Source organism: Coturnix japonica, chromosome 1 (genome assembly GCF_001577835.2).
Source record: "Coturnix japonica isolate 7356 chromosome 1, Coturnix japonica 2.1, whole genome shotgun sequence".
NCBI classification, from domain to species: domain Eukaryota; kingdom Metazoa; phylum Chordata; class Aves; order Galliformes; family Phasianidae; genus Coturnix; species Coturnix japonica.
The window spans coordinates 157,137,192-157,159,647 of NC_029516.1; the positions used below are offsets into that span (position 1 = coordinate 157,137,192).

The following is a 22,456-nucleotide window of genomic DNA, read 5'->3' on the forward strand; positions in this document are numbered from 1 at the left end:
TATCTCTTTGGAAATGAAATGCAGATATTAATCCCAGAACTTCATTGTGAGAGCTGACAGAACCCATCAGTGACCCACAGATATCCCTCAGGTATAGGATAACAAAAGCCCATTCACCTCAGGGTTGCTATTGGAAGTGCTTCCCTAGCACAGAACACCTTGTGATTCTGCTTGTGCTCATTGCCCCTTGACCTCACACTGGGCACTGCTGAAAAGAGCCTGGACCCATCCTCTCAATTCCCACCCTTTGGATGTTCATAAGTATTGATACAATCTCCTCTCAGGCTTCTCTTCTCCAGGCTGAACAGCCCCAGGTCTTTCAGCCTTTCCTCATAAGGGAGATGCTCCAGGCCCCAGTCATCTTTGTAGCCCTCAGCTGGACTCTCCCTATTAGTTCCCTGTTTTTCTTGAACTGAGGTGCCCAGGAATGGGTACAGTACTTCAGATACAGCCTCACCAGAGCAGAGGGGAAAGATCACCTCTCTCAACCCGCTGGCCACACTCTTCTTAGTGCACCCCAGGATACCATTGACCCTCTTGGCCTTAAGGAAACACTGCTGGTTTGTATCCTCATGGTAACTGCCCTATTACATCTGCTATGAAACAGAGGAAAAGCACGGTGAGATGTATCAACAGCATCCTGAAGGCAAACCTGTGCCCAACAGGCATCAAGGCCAAAGGGAGCCTCTGAGGACACAGGATCCACTCATACTATGGCAGGTAACAAACTTATGGGACCAAGAGGCTGCACAACCTGCAAAGCAAGCTCCATGCAAACAGTCCTAGAAGAAACAGGACATTTGTTGAATTCCCTCCTCTGAAAGAGAAATTTCCTACAGAGGAAGACCTCAGAGGAGTCTGAGCAGGTCCCAGCTGTATGGCAGCCTCCTCTTCTTCGGAGAGTATTGAAGGGTATAGTCTACCTATGTTCAAGTTTTTCTTCTGTCTTCTTGCGGGGGAGGTTCTGCTCGAGTAATTGATTTCAGCCAGATCTCTTCAGCACAACTTACACAAATGACAAATTCCTCTACTTATATTTTTTCACTAATGCTCTGCTCTCTGCATGCAGCAGACTAAGAAACAGAGCTGCTGAAAGTCCACCTGACAAACAATATGAGATCAAAGAGAAAAAGCAGTATTCGGTACAAAAATGAATGGTGAGGCTAAATAATGGCTTGGGAAATGATGCAAACAGGAAGTAAGCATTCAAAGCAACCCCCCTATAAGCAGTGCCGAGTACACCATATAACAGACTTAATAGGATATAACAACTGCTGTGCTATGCAATTACCTTGATATAAGCTCACAAGAAGTACATACATAATAAGCCTTACCATTCTTTTCCACACAACATGGTCAAAGAAAATAGATCTTAGGTGACAATCATTTTAAAAAATAAAATAAAAAAAAAAAGAAGAAAAAAAAAAAAGAAAACCAAAACATTGAACACATCATGGAAGATGTGAGATGGTTTTGTTGTAGGTTTGCAGTGAATACCACTGAACCTACTGTTGTGAGAACCAAAGGCCTGGCCCCTATGGAGAATGCACAGGGCAGAAGCAGCCCCAGCCTGTGCCTTTTGTTCCCCCCAGCTCTGGGGCACAACGCTTACCCACCTTCAGTAGGACTCCAGGATCCTCCACCAGCCCGCTCTCCATGCAGAAATGGCCTCCTGTGGAAGTTGTGGGGCCAGAAGGGAAACTGAGTGATGTTTTCTCCCAACAGAAATAGTAGGAAAAGGTTACTCCGTGAATGCAGTACAAGCACTGCCAGCTCATGTGGCTAACAGAAGAAAGGCAGAGAGCACGTGTGTCCTGGGGAGCCAGACAACACTTCATCGCTCATTAGCATTGGAGCCTCCTACCTGGGGAGGCACTAAGCTGCACGCATCATGAAAAATTAAACATCACCAATTGAAACAGATGCGCTTACTCTCAGCGCTGGGCTTTGGCACTGTAACAGTGGATGAGAGACTCCATATCAAGTAGTACTCCCAAGGAACAAGGCAGTAGAACTAGTCACAAAGTGGGGCTTAGCATGCCTAGTTTTATTCTGATGACAAGTATTTTGTCCTCAAATCTGTCTGCAAGAAGCATTTTTGTGCATTCAGCACAGAAATCAGGAGGGGATAGCAATTACAAAGGGCTGCTGCAGCTGAGCTCTTCAGCCCGCCACACCAGCTCGCCCCATTTCCCAGCAGGGTATTCCTACTGGGAAAAGCTGATAGCAGCTCGACATCCCTGCTCTTCCCACTGTGGCTCAATGAGCTGGATGCTTCTGAGCACAGCCTTAACGATCCCGTAGAGAAATGCTCCCTCCATATAGGGACAAGACGTTACCTCACCAGAGCCAGCAGCTTCAGTGGATTTATTGCATATTATCCCACAGTGGTTATTTTCCCTCCCAGCTTTAATTTTGTAGCACATCGTTCTTCCTTGGTACAAGGATAATTTGCGTAACCAAGCACAAGCTCATTCTGAAGCATGCATACAACAGCACCCAAATGCCATGCTGCAAAACTCACTAGGGCTAGGAACGGCACATCAGGTTTCAGTCTTGCTATTAAATCTTAATACTTCCAGGGGGCTGCATAATCTTAATTTTACCCAGTGTTTTTGCCATAGCGCAGTGTCATTTCAGTACAAAACAGATGAAAACCTGCACAGATTTATCCGATTCCTCTATTAAAGTTTCCAAACCTTGTTTTTTCTGGAAACCTAAGGGGAAAAGATAAGGCTCTATACAAAGAAACAAAAGATTAAATCCCATTGCTGTGTTTTTACATTATTAGAGAAACACTAGGGGAGAAGCTAGATTAAAACACTTAGTGTTCTCCCAAAGACCTACAGCTCTTGGCAGTTACCTCACCCATTTCTATTTGGTTTCTCACAGCCCCTAAAAATGTATTCCTTCCTCCCCCCTTCTCCTTTGTCATTTAAATTTGCTGCAGAAATATGGCAGGATGCCGCTACGCGCTTTATCTATGGAGATGGTACTTTAAACAATGTTCAAAGAACACTCCGGCCTGCATTTATCACTTCTTTCAGTGGAAAGGAGGTTAATGATGCTTCTTTGCTATGTCAGCCTGCAACTCTACACCAAGTTCTGTAGTTAAAAGTCACAAGGAAGCACTCTGAGGGTATTGCAGAACTCATTTAAAAACACTACACATGTATAATTGGGAGTACAACTTCTGGATTATGTTGGCTTTTGCACAACTCTTGGTTTATGCATGCATCCCTACACTCTGCGTACCTTCTGGCATACACAGCTTCTGTGCTATAATTCAGCGGTATATTTTCCTCCTGCTTTTCTTTTCCTTTTTAATTATTCAGTGTTGGAATTAATAAACAGTTTAGAAAATGAAAATGTCACAGCTTAGTGCAGAACGCATTAATTAATGAAGTAGGACGCGGGACAATTCAAAGGTACATATCCCAGAGGCAGAGAGCTGATCCTCTTCCAACTGGCATCCAAAACAAAGACATCCCTCTGACTGCAATGAGAGCCAGTGAGCTTAGATTCTCATCTTTGTACAAATGAAGTCAACTATGTTTTCATAAACAATGACAGAACTTGGAACCTAAGCATTATTTAAGAGCTATAAAGTGCACAACATGCTCAAAGGGATTCAATTTACCTTAAAAAAACAAAAGGAATTTGCAGATATCACAACAAGTTTTACTGCAGTTTCATCCCAATACGCGCACCATCAAAACAGCAAAGATTTGCTAATGTTCCCTCTGCTTTCAACCTGTCCTGTAATGAAAGAGGCCAGAGGAACTAACTCTTTGAAGGACTCAGCATGCTCATACTCAGAGGTAGATTGGCACTTATTGTGGAATCACTAAGCAGCAGGGATAGGGACTGAGACAGCTCAGCCATGGGGACACGGACATGCTGAAGGTGGCAAAGCACAGACAGGACAGCTCTGCTATGTTTTAGAAAGCCTGCATTTTTGAGGGATCAAAATTATTATTATTATTTATATTAACACAAAGAAAAACATTTATTTCTTAGCAACCATATCCCAAGATACTCCTTTGACCCAGGTCACCAAACAGACAACAGAACAAGGAAAGCACCCAATGCATGACTTAGTGCTCTGTTTACTTGCAAAACTTCCTTTCTTTTACATACTTCAACCTTCTCCTCTCCTAAAAAAATACATTTTGTGGTTGAAGAGCTGCTATGCTCTACGTTCACTTCAAAAAAACCTGGAATTTCAAACACAATGGTATGCTAAAAAGTAAACTCCCAGGGCACTTATGAAAGCAGGTTTGTTCTGGCAAGGAAAGGAGGAGGACAACTCGCACACATACACACATATCAAGCCTGTCCAAAAGCATTTTCTGAGACATAACGTGTCATGTTTTAGCTGAGAAACTGCAGAATCAGTTAAAATTATGATCTACCCCAATTCTGATTCTAATCAAGAACAAATGAAGTCAATACAGAAGTGCTAATACTTGAAGGCATATAAATATTTGATTAGGCAAAATCAGCAATAATTAATTCTGACAACAAAACCTGTACTGGCTGCTGTCCCTTCGCTTGTTTGCTGTAGCTAACATGACCTATCACAACCACATTTCAGGGACAGTGTCTCAGTGTTCGGAAGGTGCATGCATCTCTCCAGCTTCACTCCACACATCACAGTTGCAGCTCTGCTCACACTTCTCTTTTTATCTCTGTTGATTATCTACCAGGCTAAGATCAATCACAGGGATGGCCGTGAGGTACAGGAGGAAGACTTCTGCAGGCTGAGATCTGGGCTGCTCATCATGGTGACAGGATTATCATGACCTCTCATGGCACCATTGTGGCAGCATGGTTGGGGCCTTCGTGCAGCCAAAACCTTTTTTCCCCCCTCAGAAATGGCTCCGGACAGTGCCATTCCCCAGCATCTGGCTATGCTCCCTGTAACAGGTTACGTTTAGTCAAGTAGTCAGTATCGCTCTGGTATTAAGGAACACCACACCACAGGCTAAAACTTGGACAGTGTTCTACTACTCTTTACATATTTTCAGACCTGCTTCTTTAGATAGGTAATTGGTATTTTTAGTTCACTTCTGTCCTCACCAGAGATTACACTGTCTCCCAGTCCAGCACTGCCATCGAGTTCAATTGATTTCCGTATTTGTAGGTCATTATTAGTGACCAAATTCGATGAGAATTCCTGTGGGAACCTAAAGCACAGTACATCTCATTTAGAAGTCTGACAGAACATCTTCATGGTTCACATCACTTTCAGCACGTCTGACAGCACCAGGCGCTCAGAAAACTTAATGCAGTAGGCAGGACAGGGAGGCTACAAATTCATGCAATGATTAAGGCTGGAAAAGGCCTCTAAGATCAGCCAGCCCAGCTGTCCACTTACAACCAATACTGCTCACTAAACTACATCCCTAAGTACCACATCTACACATTTCTTGAGTACCTTCAGTCATGGCAACACCACCACCTTCCTGGGCAGCCTTTTCCAGTACCCAACCACTTTCTGAAAAGCTTTTCCTAATATCCAATCTGAATCTCCACTGGTGCAAATAGAGGCCTTTTCCTCTTGTCCTACAGCTGTTACCCAGCAGAAGAGTTTGACCCCCCACCTCACCACAACCTCCTTTCAGGGAGTTGTAAAACGCAATAAGGTGTTCCAGTATAGAACCAATTCAATATAGGGACTCTAACATTGTACTTGTGCAAATGTTACCTCTAAAAATACTTAATATACTATGATTCTCCTTTATTGAACCACCTGTAGGCCATTACTCTCAGGATAAAAGATCTTAAGAGGACAATTTACACCTTAACTACTTAGCTATGGCCTGAATTAGCTATTATCTTACTTTCCCTTACTCAATGGCTCATGTAACTGTTTATTTCATTTCTTACTCATTTACGAATATTAGCAGGTATCTTGCAGATCTTTTTTCATTATAAATGCGCACAGATGAACAAGGAAGAGTGGTACAGAGATCAGCTACAATGGAAGGGATGAAAGACAGTGTCGCTCTGTACTCCTTTCTGGGCTATTCAGGATAAATGTGAATGACCTACATACTGTGGGTATGCGTGAACTTATCAATTATGTTACAAAGGTTACATCTACATTGGCCCAGCTCCAAAGCAGTTAAGAGATTTCAAAAGCAAAATTTCACCCCTGCATTTCCATGTTAGAACAAAGTAGTTTCTCTTTACAATCCACAGCTGCTCCAGAGTTTGTGATTTTGATCTCTACTGGCACTGGTTTTAGTTCTGAAGCCAACAACTGTTATTCAAAGCAAGGAAGAACCTCAGCAGACAAGAAATGTAAATGCCAAGATCCAGAATACATTCTTCAGATCAGCATTTACATCTCAATTTGTCTGCTTTGCTAACAAATGGTTCAACTCCACTACAACAACAACCCTGAAATCAGACTGGAAAGTTTTATTCTGGCCCTTTGCCTTATACCAAAATAAAACAATGGCAGCACCACATATACTAGCCACAAGCATGTAAAACATCATGCAAAGACTAAGCACACAGCAAAGCAAAATGTGATGTACAACTCTGGTTTGCTCACCATGGTTTACACAAATGCATCCTTGAGCATAATCTGACCTGATGCTTTGGAATAAAATTCAAATAGATACCTGCATTTCTCAAATGGTTGAAACACAGTTTAATACTGAAGTGTAGTGTCAGCTATATCCATGACTCTAATACGTTTTGCGTAGGACATGCAGTCAGGAAAAGTACTGCTGCAATATTAACTCCCTTTTATTCAGTCCCAGCTTTAGGATGCAGCAGGAAGTGACAGAAGAGAGAGGGAAATGTATTCAGAACACAGGGGCAGCATGCTTTAGTACTACCCAAAAAGTCCTTAATCACTTTTCTGAGCAACTGCCTGCTTCCCCTTAAATGTCACAGACAAGTCTCCAGCTCTTCTGTGGTGCCTTACAGTAGGTTCTAGGGCACAGTACTGCAAGACATCAGAAACCTAGAAGTGATAAAAATTAGGTCATGGATTTAAACAAAGCTTTTTAGTTCTTTGCTGGATTTAGCACTAGCTCTCCTAAGGTCCTGCCATCAGAGGAGGCTTTTGAAAACAGGACTTGGTTATTTTGAAAAACCCTTGACTGCTCAAAGAGATGATGGCATGTGCAAGGAAAGAAAACACAGGAACACTGTGGGAACATGCTTTAAAAGCTACTGTCCTCTTTTCATTTATGGGAGTGCACATCCTTGTGGGCAGGGAAATTTCATTTTCAAGAACCTATGGCTTCCTCCAGTGTTGCCTCTCTCAGAAAGGCAGGAAGGACTCACAGGAAACCTCCATCTAGTGCTCCACCATCTCCTTCACCACCACTGAGGATAGCTGTGCTTCCATGGGCAGCTGGACCAAGTGACCTCCAGCACTTCCTCCCAACTAACACTGTGCCGTGATCCCAACAGGAGCTGACAAAAGCTTGTACCATCACCTGTTGCTGCAGAGAGCGATACATTTCTCATTTGCTTTGTAAGAGATAGAGCTGGATCCAAAATCTGTTTAGTGTGTGTTGTATATATGTTTAACACACCCGCAGGCTGCCACCTTACTGATGGGGAGGGAGGTTGGAGGAAGGGAGTACTGATAAGTCTGCATATAGGAATGAGGTACCAGGATGCAGAAACCTGTGTACCCAGGGTAGAACAACATTGATGGATGATGACAATGACCTTTCTAATGTGTTAGAAGGTAATGAAGGAAATCTGAGGGGAAAAAAGATCAAAATAATAGTTTCAAAGCACTGTACCTATTTTAGACATTCTTACATCATGTTTCCATAGGAACTGGAATGAAAAAGAGCATGGCGTAGCTGTGTTCACAAACGTGGTTCAGTAGCTTGTAAAGGATTGGTTAGGGCCACTGTGACCACTGACAACACCAGGTACCTTCCAACTTGGCTGCACAACCACCAGGTCTCAGTTGTGGTTCTTCTTTGCAAAATCTAGGAATATAACTGTTCTCCCCTTGGTTTTCTCTTACATCCCACAGGTGTTACTGATTTCAAACCCTCCCAGAGCCATAGTGCTAAGCACTTCTCAGCTAGATCCACTGGGAGGCATGAAGGCATTTGGCTCTTTACCAGGCATTTCACAAATCACACAAGAATAAGGACAGCACAAAGTGGGGATGTATGGATGCTGGAGAGATGGTGCGTCCTAGGGAACAACATAAGCCAGGTTTTTGCATCCAACATTGGCACTCACCAGCTGAGTGACCTTGTGCAAGGCACACCAAGTAAGATATTCTCCATCTGTCAGCTGCCTGAAACGTATCAAGTTCAACTTCATGGGTAAGCACTTTCCTCACCGGTAGACACCCTCCCAAAAACAGATGCCATGGACAGATTCCATTTCCTAAAGTACCCGCAGATCTAACCCTGCTACATTCATATGTTAAGACCCATGCCCACAACAAGGTGCTACATCACAACTGCTTCATTTCTGCATTCAAAATTGTCCAATATAAGGTCTGTGTTGCAGCTTACCAAGGCAACAGTTTATTTTAGCTTGTATTTAACTGTGTAAATGCCACACTGCATGTCCTAGAGCAAGGCAGAGGCATCTGAGTATGATGGTAATACTTGCACCAGGGTACCACTAGAGGACCATGAACACCATGGGAACTCAGACCTGCTCTGGTATCATGCCTGAGTCTTCCAGTAAGGTGCCCTCAAAGCTACCACAGATTTTGTCCCAGAGGGAGGCAATCAGATTGCTTCAGAAGACGAGCATGAGAAGAATGTAATATGCATCCAGCTAACTGGACTGGGAGATCAGGATGTGAGATTGAGCTGGGGAATTAAGCTATTTAACTGGATGGACATCACATACCAAAGGGGACAAAGCTCTTCCAGAGCAGTTACATGAGATGAGCTCTGCACCTCTTCCTTGGAGATGGCAGAAGCCTGAATAGCTAGCTCTACTTTTAGACAGTAAAATGACTCCTCACCTCCTACCATTGTCATCAACTGATGGAGATGTGTAAGAACTACCTACCTGTACTTATAGACTGAGAGAAAAGTAGAACTCTAGGATCAAAAAGAAAACAACAAAATCATGTGCATCTATTCAAATCTACCTGACTCATCTCAAGACGGATAACTTCAAACCACCAGCACAAAACACACTCTTCCATGGGTCTGTCAGGTTTAACATCCTGTAGGCAACTTGCCAGAAAGCTGAAAATTCAGATTTTGGCCAGAAGCATCATCCAGGCCACAGGCAGCAGAGCAATGCCATCTGAGCCCATATGCTCCGCTGGGGCAGGAGCCAACTATAAGTTCTTACACTGCTGTGGAAGCATTAAAAACTATTAATGTTTTAAAGTTAAATTTTGCAAATCAGTAGCTGTAAAATAACTCTATGCAACAAATACTGAAAGAAACAATATGTGGAGTACCTTCTTCATCAAATAGCTTCCAATGTAGGTATTTCCATAGGAATCCCTACATTAAATTACAGATTTTTACAAACAAATATCAATACAGGATGCCTGAATCCAAGTTTTACTTCAAATGCTACTATAAGAGTTTCAACCAGTAGGATATGGAAAAGAAAATGTGAGAAGTCCTGACAGCTGCACACTGAACACACAGTTTTGTTGTTTAAAAATAGAAAGCAACTTTTGTCTTCAGAACTCGATTGTTTAAGAGAAAAATCTCACTAAGCCTATAGCTTGTATTTTAAGGATCAGAAGCAATATGTTATAAACATACACAACCTTTGCTTCATTGCCTCTGAAGTCATACACCTAAATGGTGGAAAAGGGAAGAGAACAAGCTTTAATCCCAGTTCTCACAGTGAAATTCACTGGCTCAAACCAGTGTTGTCACAGACTCAAATGTAACACACACATCCTGCATGTCTGCACATCTGCACAACTTCAGAGGTGAACACTGAGATTCCCAGTTGGGAACGAAGCTACAAACCATCATTATAGTTGTACTTAACTCAGAATGGTTTACTTCACTGCCCAAACTACACAAAACCCAAGGGGAAACAAACAACATATAGCATATAGATAACATATAGATGCTGGGATTTTCGGTACTATTGTTTTATATACCAAAAACACTCAGTTTGTAACAGAGAAGAAAATAATATGCTGCACTCTACAAGCCAGCTACATGAACTCACCCAAGCATCCAGCCTTCTGCTCCAGGTCCCTTTGCAAGCAAGTTAGATCCAGGTCTTCTCTCTCATGAACTCTGGGTATGGTATCATTACCCAAGACCGTATCTCACTCCAGGAAAACATCACCTCCAAAGAAAGGTGCCCCTAGAGGCTATGAAGGAGCAGGGCTGTACCCACCTGTCCGCTTGTTCCTGAAAGCATTTCTCCAGCCTTCCCACTGTAAATTCTTGGTGCAGAAAAAAGAATTTTAAAAAGCAATCCAGTTATTTATCCTCCAGGCTGGAGAGAAATGAGGAGGCTGCCACAGCCATGCCTGTTCTGAATGCTTAGCAGGTACACAGGCACAAGGAGGATGATGCTATAGATAAGTGCAGACAGAAATAGCTAGCAGGATGAGCTGGCTCAGGGTGCTGCTGGTGAACGGCAGTGATCTCCCTACTGCAATTTCACCACAGGCAGTAGCTGAGCTGCAGACTCACCAAGCACGCTGGCAGGAAAGTCATCCCAGGCTCTGAACCTCACATGCGAAACATTCTCCTCGAACAGATTTTGTCTCTGTCAGGTGCTTGGAGGACTGCATCATATCAGCCTACTTCCGACCAAGCACAAAAACAGCTTGCTGTGTGCTGTGGAGTTTGGTGCTGTTCCCAGAATCAAGCTGGGAAGCTGCTGCTTGCAGATCACACTGTGCTGGCAGGAAAACCCTGCTGCTACAGCTCAGAAAATACCACCAAAGCATCAATCTGAGGTACACAAGCAACCAACTCACCACCCTGCTACTGCCCTGACCAGTGCACACGGGTAGAGCTGTTACCTGTCTCTTATGCAACTTATCTGCACAAATACAATAACCAAATAGTGTTTTGCCCAGCTGCCATCATTTAATAACCTTTTGCCTCCTTCTCTGATACAGCAAAGTACATAAAGCTATTAAAGAGCATCCAAAGGAGGGCTGTGAAGATGAGGAACGGTTTAGAGTGCACAAGGTGTGTGGAAGGTGGCTGAGGTTTCTTGGTTCATTTGGCCTGGAGGGAGGAAGACTCAGGGGAAGCCTCATTACAGCCAGCAGCTCCTTAAAAGATACACATGAGCCATACATTGTTGCCCATCTCCACCAATATCACAACCACTTAGAACACCTACACAATTCTAATCCCCTGTAGGAGAGCTGCTGTCTTCACCAGCTGTCAGCACTACTAGCTCAGGCTGCTTGAGGAACTCTCAGACTACATCCATCCTTAAAAAATCAAACAAGCTTTCCAAGATGAGACCACCTTCCAAACAACTGAAAGACACAGCTGCAAGCAAACCAGCTAATTGGATATCCTGAGCTCCCAAAACAAACCTGAAAAGTCACTGGGAGAAAGCTGGCTGGCACATATATCTTCAACCAGCTCCCAAGGGCCTGGCACTTCTCTTTGTCTCTTAATACAGACAAGCCCACAGTTCATCATAGTGCTCTGGTTGTTTGCAGAAATCCTACTGTTTCTTTCTCCATTCATTAGTTACACCAGAAAAATCTGCAAGAAACACCACGTTTGTCACAGCAGCAATACCTGAAACCCTAAAATAAATGGCTGTTGAGATGCTGCTGAAGAAGGAAAACCTGATGTTCAGAAAGATTTAATAAAGAACAGTGTGACAGCAGAAACAAAGGGGAACTTAAACCTGATGCAAACAACTGCAACAATGACTACCTACCAGCAATTTGTGCCTAGAAACACTTTCTATGTACATCCCCTGCTGGTTTTAAGGTAAAAGCTTTTAAAAAGTATTATTCATTGTTCTGATAATGTTGTCTTGATAGACAAGAAACAATGTCTCGTGACATTGCTTGGGTGGTGGTGCTACAGCAACTCACTGTAGCTTAAATTATAGATTTCATACCCACTAAACACACAAGGTGCACAGGGACAAGTGAAGTCAAAGATTTGTCTGGAAAACTCACAGGGTGTAATTGGCCACTTTTCTTCTGATCTGAAAAGAAGGTAAGCTTGAAAAGCAGGTAAATGTGCAAAGAGAATTTTTTGGCAGTTTACTGAAAATGATTTTGCATAAAGCAGCTGCTCATGATTTCATTCCTGCATGCGTGTGCTTTGCACTGCTTTCATAATAAGGTGAACAGTTAATCACATTTTCTTTGTTAAAGGGGAGAACATTGTTGAAGTGTTTATGACTTAATGTTTACCGCTTAAACGATGAATAAGAAAACAAGAACTGTAACAGATGGGTTTCTAACTAAACACAAGTTATTATCAGCTATTTGTGGCTAGAGAACAACAAAAAGCAAACAGCATGCCTCCCCTGATAAGCTAATACTTCATCCAAGATTCAACACCTAAACTTGTTGAAATAAAGGTGAACTGGACTCTGGTTTCTATGTTATCCTAATACAATTTATTCTTGTGCTTTTACTTTGCAAAGTTGTTTTATGAATTATTTGGAGGCTATCTGCAAATAGGCTTTGCTATGCTCTTCTACTAGGGTTTGGTTGCTAATTCTAACAGTTAAAAGCCTGTGTTAGGCATTTGGATTTCTATCTCCTAGCAAGGAAAAGAGCTTTCTTGGGTGCCTTATTTTACTCAGATAGATAAACATACCACTTATTTTCCAGTACAACTTTGAAGCAAACACCTGCTGACCTATCTCAACTTCCTGTCATGTACAAAGGATCACCAAGCTGGCAAAGGAGAGGATGCCAAATTTACCTCTAGGATTTCCTAGAGGAAATCTGGCAACATACCAACAATCCTCATAAGTTCAGACAGCAATAACACAAAAAAACCCTATAAAAACTGTTTTTCATTAACAACATCAAAAAGAAACATACCCCGAAGAACCATGTAAAAGTATGAAATCAAACAAAACCACTATGACCCCAAGAAAGATACATGAAGCAGCAATAGCACTAAAAGGTTTTATTCACTTGGTAAAAACTGGTGTCTCTTGAGGCCTTAGAGACCACCATATTCCTTGAGTTAAAAACCTGTCGCAGTAGATGGCTTCAGACAATATGAGATTCAGAAACATTCCTGTTTCTCCACACATATTCATCTATAGCTTTATGGAGGACGCTGCCAACAAGGACTAACTTCCAGCTTATCAGTAATGAGCATCTGAGAATGGTAAATGATATTTTATTACTTGAATCATCAAGAAAGTTGAAAACATTTTCATAGCAGTTGTCTTCAGATCAGGCAAGGCTCATCTCAACCGGGCTCTGATCACTATACAAACACAATACTTCAGAGGGCAATCTAAAAATGATGCAGAAGATGTACAATGGTTAAACACTCACCCATCACAGATGTAGCCATTAAAAATGGAATGAGCTCTTAGAAGTACGTAAAGTAACAGCACACACAAGCATATCCCAAATAACTAGAGCACGGATATGTGCCATGCCTCCCTTTATAACTTCTTGGCCAATTTCAAGAAACTTTAATGGAAAAAAATGAATTCTCTCAAGTTTTGTGAAAGTCAATGAGCAGGGAAAAGAGCACTCTATAAAGGAAGACTGAAAGAAAGCTGTGAAGTAAGCTTTAATTTCATATGACAACAGAAAGCCTCCATGGGAAATAGTTCTTCCTTAATGATGGGAAAGCTACAACTGAAATAAGATGTTATGAATTCCTTGGTGCATCATCTCTTCAAAGTTCTTGTCTCATGGTGACAGCCTGTTGCTTAATAGGGTGCAGCTATGACTCATGCTCCTCCAGCTATTACAGCCCTCCTGCATGAGGCTTCTGATAAAGGAAGGCTTAATATAACCCAGTTTAAAAGTAAAATAATCATGAGGAAAACCCAATGGCAACCAAGCTTCCTTATTTCTGATAAGTAAAATTATATGGGCTTCATAACTTCAGAATTAGCACTGTTTTTTTTTTTTGTTTTGTTTTTAAATTGCTCTGATTTTTGGTAGATGTCACCTCATGTACAGTCATAGCATTACGTGAAAGGGAATCTTCCTTTCAGAATCGCTTTGGATTTCCAACTGTGAGTTATAGAGAATACTCTGCTGCTTGTATCAGAAAGGAGGGAGAACTAGAAGTCCTGATAAACAAGGAAGTTCCTCAAAGTTTTCTGACACCAGTCAGTTCAGAATCTTCTTCCTTCTTCCTTATTTTTGCTGGCATTCTTATTTGGACATGATGCATATGTTGTATTTAAGAAAAGCTTCATAAATACTGGTAACTTTGCATAAAGACACTCATTTAGAAGTACAGGACTTTTTGCTCTACTTCCAACTTTAAGGGCCAATAACTCAAACAGGGCAAGTAGTGAAACAGAAGCAAAAATGGGTGCTGTCCTGGCAAAAAGCTCATGAATCACCAGCAACAGATCTCTGGTGAGAACCAGAATTACCAAACACCAAGAGATATTCACTGCCATTTCTATGGATGCTAAAACTAAAGATATGCCTAAAAAAACCCCAAACCAACAATTGCAGTTCATTTATAACTAACAGCACAGATATTCTCCTGAAGGACTGGTTTCCCATTCCTGTTACTGGTATCTAATGCACACACGTAGCTACTTACATAGTTACAGGAATTGAAGGGACAGTTCCAGTAACTAGACTCAGCCTCCAGTCATGCTTAGTATCAATTAAATATTTCCAGATGCCTGAGCAGAGCCAATCCAAAAGAGTACCCATGCAATTAATGAGTGCCACACATTCTCTTCAGTGCACATGAAAATGGGTCAGCAACATTTTAAAGCGTGCACATGATCCTGCCCTGGAGAAGAGAAATATAAAAGTTGTCTTGAGATACCTTCCAGCTCTCTTCTGAGTCTACAGCACACATCACTGAGGTAAAGCCTGCATTGGACAGTACCTATTTCTAACATACCATGGACCATTTCCCCTACTTCTCTGAAAGCTTCTCTTGAGTTCCTGGATCTTCTCCTCCAAACTACCCACCCATTCCTTCATTTCCTTCCAGTTTTCTCTCTTAATTGTTCTCCTCAGTCTGCTTTCTCTAGCCTTAGTTTCATGCCTTCCCTTCTATATTTCTACTTAGCTTTGAATCATGCTTACATTCATACTGTACTGATGTTTTCTTACATAATTTAAGGAAACAAAGTGATGAGCGCCATTTTAAGACACAGTTGATTCTGCCAAGGATTCTTACATAATTAGCTTAAATTAGCTAAGATAGGCCTGTAACAGTGGTAATAGATTTTACTTTACTCATTATTCCTGCTGTGGCATATCATCATGCCCAAAGACAGACACTAACAGCTCACCATTGAGAGTGGTTCAGTTTTATCAGCCTTAGCGAGTCCGGTATTTTTAACTCATTTCAGCACAACTCCCTGCAGGCAGGGCCAGCGCTTTTGTAACGGTGCGTGTCATTCTGGGCACCCTCCTGCAATCTGCAGAGCCCAGCCATGCCAGCAGCAGCCTACTAAATGATCAGTTAGAAGTAAGAATAAAGAGCTAAAGCTGTGCAAATTCAATGTCTTCATGTAGCTGGGAAAAGAGGCATTAGTCACCAAGCTAGCAGCATCTCCTAAATATTAAAAGGACCACAGCATACACAAATGAATGTTCTGCTTACTGCTGATATTTTAATAAGAGGATTACATATTGCACATAATCAGAAATGTTTTCATATTCACTCTTCCATGTATCCCAGACAGTTCTCTCCAGCCACTCAGTAGAGCAACACTTCAGAGGAGCTCTATAAAAGTTACCATGAAGCAGAGGGCTGAGTTCTGCCAAATAAGTGGAAATCCAACTGCTCAACAGTTTCCTCTTACAGTCTGACTCTGTTTCACATAGCAGCTATTCTATCACTGCAACAAAACAAGGCTGCATAACCCTTCCACCTTACTCTGGCTGATGACAATAGCCATAGATTTCACTGCACTCACAGAAGAGAGATGATCTCCTCCCTTAAGTGACTACAGATGAAGGAACGATGTACAGAACAGAGCTTGCACACTAAGCAGCAAGGCCCAGAGAACGGAAACCACTGGCAATGGGTTTCCATTCACCTACAACTTCAAGCTCACTCCACAAAGGCAAGGAGGAACTTCTGACTTGCTCTGTCCTGTTTTGCCATAAAGGCATACATCCTGAAGTGGGCCAGGTGCACGCTCAGCTTAGCTGGATGTGGTCCTTTCAAAGATCTAAAGGTGCACTTATTCCCTAGGATTAGTGCGACTCCCTTGGCTGACCAAATGGCCACAGCAGTTTTCACATCTCCTGTAGCTAAGGAGATCTGTACTCCAAGAACACAGTTCAGTGCAGCATAAAGGATACTGCAACAGCAATAACTACTTGAAATGCCATTTGCTGTGCTAGAAACCAGCAAGCCGGGACAAAATTCAAATTCCTTTAGGAACGTTTACAAGAAGGAAATAAAATTCCTTCAGGATCTCATAGCCCTCAGGGAACAGACTGCATTCCCAATATGATAAAACAATGAAGATGCAATAGCCTCAATCCACTGAGACCACATCATTATGCAACTTGTACATATTTGAAGACTGTGTTCCCAATCAATTCAAGACGCCTTTGCAGCCTCCAGCAAATTCATATATTTAGAGAAAAATAAGTCTCTGAAACTGCAACTGTAAAACATGAGGAACACTCATTTTCACTGATGAATACAAGATGATGGTAAGGAGAAACTGCATGCACACTAAATTTTCAGGGGGCTTAAAGAAGAGGAGTAATTCTGGCAAGATATCCCACAATCAATCCTGCAACATGAAAGACAGGTAGAGCCAGTAAACCTCTTGACAAGTCCCACTTCTCAGAGTGGAAGGTCACATTTTGCATCATCATTCTGCATTTTAAAAGCCCACTTTAGGCATTACACATGAAAGCATGATGTTCCAAAGCAACAAAGGCAGGTACTCATAGCTGAACACCATACAAGTCAGGTGTAACATTGTGGTAAATTGCTGGTGCTGCCTCAATGGAAAGCGTGAAAAGATACTGGAACACCAAGTAGTTCTCTTTTGTGCTTGTGCCCAATATTCTGTTGGAATGCTTAGTCATTAAAGTCCAAAATGAAAAAAAAAAAAAACAAAAAACCAAAAAACCACCACCAATCAATAAAGTTCACCTAAATTGTTCATCTTTGAAAACAGAACAGGCATTCCAAGGAAAGGCTTATATCAAAGGGTAGAAAAACCATTTATTTTAAAGCTTGTCCTAGTAATTTTCTAGGAAATTAGAAAAATCAATGTTCAGTTTGACCCATTGTTACTGAAGAAGCACTATTCTTATTACACAACGAGAAGTTTGTTGTTTTTCTTATAGACCATTACCAACAATAATCACTAACACTTTGCTTTATCAGTTGACAGTCCCTGGAGATTCAAGCAATGAAGTACAGCAAAAAAAAAAAAATGCTGCAAGAGGCACAGAGGGGGTTGATGAGAGGCAAGCCAGCCAAGAACAATTCTGTAACAAATACACAGTATTTAGTGAAGATATGAAGATGAGCACTTTCTACTTGCTTGACCAGAGAAGGGAGGCAGGGAGGCTTGTTTTTTTCTCCACTAATCACAGCAAGATTATTCTCTATCAACTAAATGACAAAGGAATGCTTCAACACAAAGAATTTCATTATACTTTGAGTAGAGTCTGGTATGAGAAGAAACCTTGAGCTCCTTCGCCAGCTCCCTCCTCCCCAGAAAACTTCACGTACCTCCTCCACTGTTTGCAATATTAGGAACACCATCCCTTCCATACCCTTCAAAGTTTAACTGTACATTATCAGCAGTCCCCAGAGTACTAATTTATATCCTATTAGCGTTACATGGGAATTAAATTAACAGATGCCAAGCCCATCACCCAGGAAAGTTAGCAGAGTAGTCTTTGAAATTCAGTATAAGTGGAACATGGATTCACAGCAAAAACAGAATAATGCAGGTTTCTTTTAGAAGCATGAAATGTTCACAGCTCACTGTGTTCTATTCTAATTTATAATGGCACAGATCTCTAAATACATCAAATATTTATATTGCCCTTATGAGTAAAAACTGAGAAACACACTCTCTAAAACAAGATGAACACTTAAGGAAAGACAGGTTCTCTGTTCATAAAACTCTCAACACAAGTAAAATACACATACACATCCAAATGTATTCTTCAAGAATTATTTCAGAGATTTTATTTCTTGGATAGCTGATTATCTGCAAGAGAAATAGAGTAACACTGCCATGAAATAAACTACCAGAGAATCTGAACATGGGGAAAACAGTATGCACAAGCCATAGTAAGCTCTCCAGCTGTATGGGCTAGATGAGAATGAGAAGAACCAAGCATCTAGATCTGTGAGCACACTCCTACCACATCCCAGTTGGAGGGGCAACAAACCTCCTTGCTGCACTGACTGCATCATTCTCAGCCCTGAAAGAAAATGAGATGCAACACCAGCACAGGGTCCCAACATACCGCAAAGTCCTTGAATTGGATGAGAAAAGGTCCCCCTGCCATCCTGCACCATGCAGGCACAATACACAGAGAACAAGGTAGGCAAAGAAAACACCAAGAAAGTCTGCAGAGACCTACAGACTACAGTGCCGGATTTGGCACAGCTGATGTGCCAGTAGTATTTGAACCATGAGGGATTCTTACGTTTTAATGCTAGTAACTTGCTTGCGGCTACTATAAAGCTGCAAGAGATACAACATTTCTTCAAAAATACCCACCCTCGCTGGGGACCACCATGCATCACTCGTATTTCTCCTCCAGAACGATCACAGGTTCAAAGCCCTATGTGGAAGTGTCTGTATCAGCAAGATCAATGGTGCTCTTTTTTATCTATCAGAAGCCTCCAGCTCCACAGTTACTACTTCAGCATATATAAGAGATTAGCAGGATATAAAGGGATCAGCTACAGCTTGATGTATTAAGACACAGGAAAAATCAAACAGGAGGGTCATTGACTCCAAATGACTTCAGAGTTGGAGATTTCAAAAGAGCAAGTTTCCCACCATAACAACTTCTGAACATATTAATATTTACTCTAAAGCATTACCTAATTCACCTTGTTTCTTAATTCCTGACATCAAACAGAAACCCAGCCTGCAACAGAATAGACACTATCACCTATATTGACCACCTAGCAGAGAGTTGAAAGGTCTTTTGATTTTCTGGAGCATGATTCTCAGTGTATTCATCTTCTGAAGATCTTATATTGCCCAACATTAAGGATTTGCACTTATCATATTGTGTTAGCTTTAATATGGGCAGAATATCACTTTGGTAGATGTGTGTGCCAGCTGACCTCTTGGCTCTGGAAGGAACAACCCCTTCATCAAGCAGTGCTTGCTAGCTCTCATCTGGACAGAGGCTCAATGATTTGAGAAAGGGAAGGTTACTCCCAGCTAGAAAAATCCAGTATCCATTTGCAGCCAGCTCCCACCTTGCAATGGGTCTTAAGCAGAATAATTCAGAAGTCAGCTCCCACTGAGAAATCATTTTCATTCCTAAAAAAAGCCTTTTCTCCTCTATATACTTAACCTTATTAAAAAAGCACAATTCCCCCTACAGTCTTTCAGGGAGGCACAGTCTAGCATTACAAGTCAAAGAGGACTGCCAATTAAGATATGATTTCTTTAAGTACTATGGCAATACCCCAGCATGGCCAAGGGGACCAGGTGCACAAGGCGCTACTCTCAGCAGCACCATGGACAAGGCCAAATCAGGATCAGCTCCCACATGCAAACTCCAATGCTGATATCCATAAGTGCCCCAGCAAGTTTTAGCACCCTCAACTTGACTTCCTGCTGACCCCACGTTCCCACAACACAGGCCCTCGCTTCACACTGTAAAAACCACTCCCGTGCTCAACATATTTCACAAGCTTCAAAATGCACATAGTGTAACAGTGATGCTTTACAGGACACTCTGTATGGGTCTCAGAAGAGACTCTGAGCAGAGTACACTGGGGTGCACTGAGCAGTGCAAAAACATCATCTGTACTATATACCTAGCCCTCATTTAGCCATGTGGACATCTAATGAGATCTGATGAGCCACTCATATTCGCAGGTGGCAAGATGATTCTGAGACTATACGAAGTTTTGATTAAAACCATTTAGGAACCTATCAATGTGGTGATTAAAGGACAGATCTAAGATGATATTTAAACTGAAACAGAGGAACCGCACCATCGTGGCTTTTATTGGACAAGAACAGAATACATGTAAGAAATGACAGCAGCAACACAAATGACACCTGTTACTCCTTGCCACATGATTCACAATTTGAAGAGAAAAAAAAAAAGCTTTCTAGTTTTAACAATTCAGAAATTCTACTCAAAAACTTAACTCCTTGATAGGGCTCACAGATGTTTCTCCACAGCCCCAGCACATAAACAACTTAGAGTGGTAACCTCAAAGTGAACAAAGCAAAAAATGAGCGTTTCATATTGTGACAGCTGCCTCTGGACTTCTTTAGAGCTGCATATAACTCCAGTTGAGAAACTCTCCTCAGATGTGTAACTTCATCTGGTAGGCATCCAATCTTAGAGATCCTAAAGTACTACAGATATCTCCCTCCTATCTGTTTCTGTTACATATAGAAGGGTAACAGACTTTGGATGGAGTTCTGGAATACATAAAATACTGAAAGAAGTTTCTTCTTTAGGACAACAAAAGTGAAGTTATTCAAAAAGTAGTTTTGGTGATTCAGAGGGGCTTCCAGGAAGAACAGATCTCAATTGCCTTAGTTTTAAAACACGCACTTGTAAATTAAGAAGCACTGCGAGATTAGGCATCTGTCCAATTCTTTTTATCATTTACTGTATTATGCTAATGAGGATGCTGTTTCTTTAATTATCATTTGCAGGAAAATTGCATTCAGTCCCTTGATCTTCTTAAAACCATCCCAATGCTTGAATCCCCACAGGCTTTTAATCACACTGCTCCAGCATGAAGCTCTGCATTTGAGAAAAAACTCTTCTCAAAACTGGTTCACTGAGAAAGTTTAAATTGTTTTCTCTCATCTGAGCTGTATCTTCCACCACTTGGCAGCTTAGAAGGAAGAGCTAAAAGACTCAAATTTTAGCTTACACGCCCAATGTAGCCTAATGCTGAAACCTATTATACTGCCTAACAGACACTAAACACCAGAATTTGTTCAAAGTAGAGACAAGTGAGCTAAAAAATAATTTAATGTTGTCCTGTGACACTTCACAGTAGAATTCAGTAAATCCTATTAAAAGAGGCACTTATAATACCCACATTATCAACTGCCAGTGCTAACTCTGGTGTAATGTTACCTATACATAACATTCAGAGATATTTGCTATTAAATGGTTTTACCCATATAATATCACAGTGGCTTCCTGATGGAGATGCATGTAACTGAAGCCTGGCTAGGTGGGAGCCCAAGCCCCTCTTCCATATGCAAACCTACTCTGCTCTGGCAGCAGCCATCCCACCCTTACCATCATCCTACAGCATTCCCAGACCCTTGTGATGCCAGAACTCTGCAAAGCCACGCATGCCCACAAGACTATGGGCCCTGTAGTTCCATCTACCCAACAAAGAAATGGCCCCATCAAGGTGACTTCATGGCACACCTTTCACTTTTCCTTGGGGTGAGAAGGCCAGTAGCATCCTGGCTTGTATCAGAATTAGCATTGCCAGCAGAGGCAGTGAGGTGATCCTCCCTCTGTACTCAGCTCTGGTGAGACCTCACCCCAAGTATTTTCAGGTTTGAGCCCCTCACTATAAGAAACTGAAAAGCACTGGATTTTTTAAAGCTAAGACATAAACCACATTAACATCTTGAAGTGAAGTATTTACAAACTAGTACGCCGACATCTCATTTATCTATTTTGCCATAAAATTGGCTTATACATGATTAATTATGAAAAATAAGCACAGCATGCTTTCATGCACTTTACTTTGAAATCAAGGTCACACTTTGTTTTGAAATTCAGAAAAACAGTATGAATAATGTAATTATCATATCAGAAGACTCTTTGCAAGTAACTTTATACTTTATACTATACAGGGACTTCTGAAGTTGTTTCTATTGTCACTGCAGACAGATCATTCCTCAGCCCTTCTCTATATCTTTTATTTCATTTGTCCTAGTTGTTGTACTGGAAGCATGCTGTGAAGTAGGATCACTCATCACTAAGCCACAAGACACCAAATAAAAGAACATTTACAAGCAGGTTGCTCTTCTGTGGACTGGATCCCATTTGGGATGCTGCACTTACACAGCCCATCAATGGAGTCGTTATCCATGGGAATCTGGTAACCTCTGAAATTCATTTGAACACATTCACTAAGCCATTCTACAAATTCTC

The 22,456-nt window shown here is 41.6% G+C and overlaps 1 protein-coding gene across 4 annotated transcripts in view; it reads right to left on the reverse strand.

Moving 5' to 3' along the window:
- Nucleotides 1-22,456, reverse strand: part of MTUS2 (microtubule associated scaffold protein 2) — a 221,026-nt gene that overhangs the window by 194,506 nt on the left and 4,064 nt on the right. Inside the window, exon 1 of one of the 4 annotated variants that reach the window (XM_015851997.2) lies at nucleotides 10,342-10,777. The exons of 2 other annotated variants lie outside the window; for them this stretch is intronic. The gene's annotated coding sequence lies outside the window, so the exon portion shown is untranslated. Of the gene's footprint in view, nucleotides 1-10,167; nucleotides 10,778-22,456 lie in introns of those variants that run through there. One more of the 4 variants, XM_015851996.2, reaches the window with a different exon arrangement.